This window comes from Penaeus vannamei, chromosome 20, assembly GCF_042767895.1.
Source record: "Penaeus vannamei isolate JL-2024 chromosome 20, ASM4276789v1, whole genome shotgun sequence".
In the NCBI taxonomy this organism is placed as follows: Eukaryota; Metazoa; Arthropoda; class Malacostraca; order Decapoda; family Penaeidae; genus Penaeus; species Penaeus vannamei.
The window spans coordinates 11699789-11703530 of NC_091568.1; the positions used below are offsets into that span (position 1 = coordinate 11699789).

Consider the following 3742-nt stretch of genomic DNA (forward strand, 5'->3'; position numbering starts at 1 on the left):
CACGATATTGCACTCTTATCTCAGCATTGCAGAGCGCTAACGTGAAGATATTGATGCTGATGTAAATGAAAGTTCAAATGAATTAAATATTTGATAAACGCAATTGTCTACGGACACCTTTCGAACACGCATGCCGCCAGACTGCTATTCGTCCATTTCGTTTACGCTTTGATTATGATTAGGGCGTTCCTTTGAACGCCATGATCACGATTAGGCCGTTCCTTTCACGCCATGAACGCGATTAGGCCGTTCCGTTGACGTGGCGAGAACCAGGGAACGTGGCACGGGCAGGCCAGTTCAACCCCACTACCAGACTCACGACGGTGGCTGGCGCTCGCTCGTTCAGTCCGGCGCTGACTCTGCCTTCGAACGGGTGGGTCTACGTGGCTCAAGTCCCCTCGCCCCTTCCCTCATCTCCCCTCGGAGACGTGCTCTGTTTCCTGTCCCCTTCTCGCTGGGATCTCGTGGTGCTCCAGCTGTGAAGTGCGAGCTCGTGTGTTCTGTGCGTGACGGCTGTGCGTTCCGTGGACGGCATATGGGTGTGTGTCTCGTTCGTGCACGCGTCGGACGGTGATTCAGGTTGTACGTTGATAAGCCTTCATGGTCGTCGTGCAACGGAGTGAGGGAAAGAGAGGGGCTGTGACGAGATAAAGAAACGAAGATAAATAGATAAATAACATCACACTTTGAAAGAGAGAGAGAGAAAGAAAGCGAGAGATAACACAAAACAAATGAAGTGTTGTTCTAGCAGGTTCGAATGAGGTGATATCTTCGGAAATACCAGTTCAGTTCCTGCTGGACTCCCCTAGAAGATAACATTTATCCTAATTTATCAGAGGAAGCCGTGGCAGTGAGGATGGAGAGCACGACGGCGGACCTGAATACGACCATGTGACTACCTGTGAGACGACCTTTGCTAGGCTACTTGTTGAATGGTGAACCCGCAGAGACCAGAGCGTGTTTCGTGGTGAGCTTGGCGGCCTCTCTGCTCTGGTTTCCTTTACGTTATCTTCTGTGAACCTTCGAGAGCTTTGTCCTCTCACCTGATGAAGCAATGGTAGGTGTAATTATCCATTCATAAGAAAACGCAGTGTCGGGGAATTCTGCAATAACCCGCGAAGGAAAACGAGAGAGAGAAAGAAAGAGAAAGAGAAATACAAAAAAAGAAGAGAAAATCCTGTGATTCTGACGGCACACGAGAAAAAGCGGACACGCATTTTCACAGATTATACAATCGCTCACAAATGATTCAGCCAGATACCCCCGCGTTGCCCTAGCGACGAGGGAAACCAACCCTTTTTACCTCCCCCCCCCAAAAAAAAAGTAAAAAAAAAAGATAAAAACAAAAAGCAACGTAATTGGATTTTGACTTGACATCGGAGGATCCAGGGGCATCAAATGCATCCTAATCAGCTTGATTTCCCCTCCGAAATGAAGCCTGGCGTGCAGAAGCTGAAACGTGTGTGATCGGGTCAAATACACAAAACAAGGGCGCCTCAAGTGTAGGGGATCGAGCCCAGTACACAAGGACGAGGAAAGTGTATGTGATCGAGCGTGCGACACTTTACCTTGAGGCCTAATCTACCTACCTGGCGATTTACCTGGCTCTCCGATGATGAATTTCTTATGATACCCAGTTGACGCTCCGTTCTAAGGTCTTTGAATTATCTCCCACCAGATGATATTGTGATCATAGCGGGTGAGGAAATTGCTTTACAAGAGCGAGAATCGAAGTGTGTTTTTCCGTAGGTGACAATGAAAGATTTGTCGACGCAAGTGAAATGACGCGGATGTGCGTATTTCAGACGGGAAAAAACCCGTTCATTTCAATCTCAATTCCCTTCTAAAAGGCACGAGAACTGAAAAAGAAAAAGGAAAAAAAACTCATATAAAAAAAAACTCTTGAAAATGACGTAAGGTTCTCAAAAATCTTATTTGAAAGCCTTATACCAACAAGTCCTCTACACCGTAATCTACTGCTAAGGTAAGACTATGTAACTCTATTTTAGTGAAATAGATCAGATACACATGCGAAAAATATCGTTGACGCTTTCCCAGAATTGATGTAATTGCAAGGAAATTCGGGCAGGGAAGGGAAAATAACGGGGGGGGAATAATTTTAATGAATGGAAGAACTATAGCAATATAAATAGAGCCCGATTTAGATCACGATCGACATGAACGTTGCTGATTCTCGTTTAGTGAACATTACATGACAAAGGAACATACAAAATATATACAAAGCAATGGAATCAGAAACACTAAAGCTAAAACCAGACACAAACAAAGACGAATGAAATATAGATACAACATGATACCCCCTCAAAAAAAGCGAAAAAGAAAGAAAGAAAGGGAGAACACACACACATATCTATCTATCTATCTGTCTATATATAGATATATAGATATACATATACATATTCTTATACATATACAGACATATATATATATATATATATATATATATATATATATATATATATATATATATATATATGTGTGTGTGTGTGTGTGTGTGTGTGTGTGTGTGTGTGTGTGTGTGTGTGTGTGTGTGTGTGTGTGTATAGGAAGATATAAGCAAAAAGCATCAGCATCATGTCCACCATTTTTCATCTTTAACTTCTTGAATGGTTGCTAGTATACTGAACGGCGCATATATTCATTACACCCCTTTAAACTTCCCGCGGACACTCCCTGTTGCATTAGATAATTAGGGTGCTTGATACAACGGGTTATATATCCTGTCATATAATATGTTATATAATTGATTTTGTATGATAGGTTAGTGAGCTTATGTAGGCCTATGTCTGGATGGATGTCTTTTCTAGCGCTGTGTGTTTGGATGCCTGCTAAACGGTCTGTCTCTTTGTTGATCTCTGTCTCTGTTTCTCTCTCTCTCTCTCTTTCTTTCTTTCAATTCTTTCTCTCTTTCTCTCTTTCTCTCTTTCTTTCTCTCTCTCTCTCTCTCTCTCTTTCGTTCTTTCTCTCTCTCTCTCTCTCTCTCTCTCTCTCTCTCTCTCTCTCTCTCTCTCTCTCTCTCTCTCTCTCTCTCTCTCTATCTGTCTATCTATCTCCTGCACTGCCCATCTATTCCTTTTATTCTCACTTCCTTTATATAGATATGTATATATGCATACACACACATACACTCATATATATATATATATATATATATATATATATATATATATATATATAAATATATATATATTTATGAGTGTATATATACATACATAGATACATATATATATATATATATATATATATATATATATATGTATATATATATACATATATATATATATATATATATATATATATATATATATATATATATATATATATATATATATATATATATATATATATATATATATATATATTTATGAGTGTATATATACATACATACATATATATATATATATACATATATATATATATGTATATATATATATATATATATATATATATATATATATATATACATATATACATGCATATATATATATATATATATATATATATATATATATATATATATATATATATATGTATATGATAAGTACACACACACACGCACATGTATATATACCTATCTACATATCTATCTATCTGTATACATAACTATATGGTTATGTATTGCATATGTATAGATTAAGGTATAAATGTGTTTATTTGTAAACAACTAGATATATGGATATATAGTTAAATGAATATATCTATATCTAATTGTCTATCAATC

At 37.8% G+C, this 3742-nt stretch overlaps 1 protein-coding gene across 3 annotated transcripts in view; it reads left to right on the forward strand.

The window, feature by feature from the left end:
* Positions 1-310: 310 nt before the first annotated feature.
* Positions 311-3742, forward strand: part of LOC113817993 (potassium voltage-gated channel subfamily KQT member 1) — a 496279-nt gene continuing 492847 nt past the window's right edge. For 2 of the 3 annotated variants that reach the window (XM_070135018.1, XM_070135013.1), the window contains exon 1: positions 325-1984. The gene's annotated coding sequence lies outside the window, so the exon portion shown is untranslated. Of the gene's footprint in view, positions 1985-3742 lie in introns of all 3 variants that reach the window. The other variant, XM_070135012.1, reaches the window with a different exon arrangement.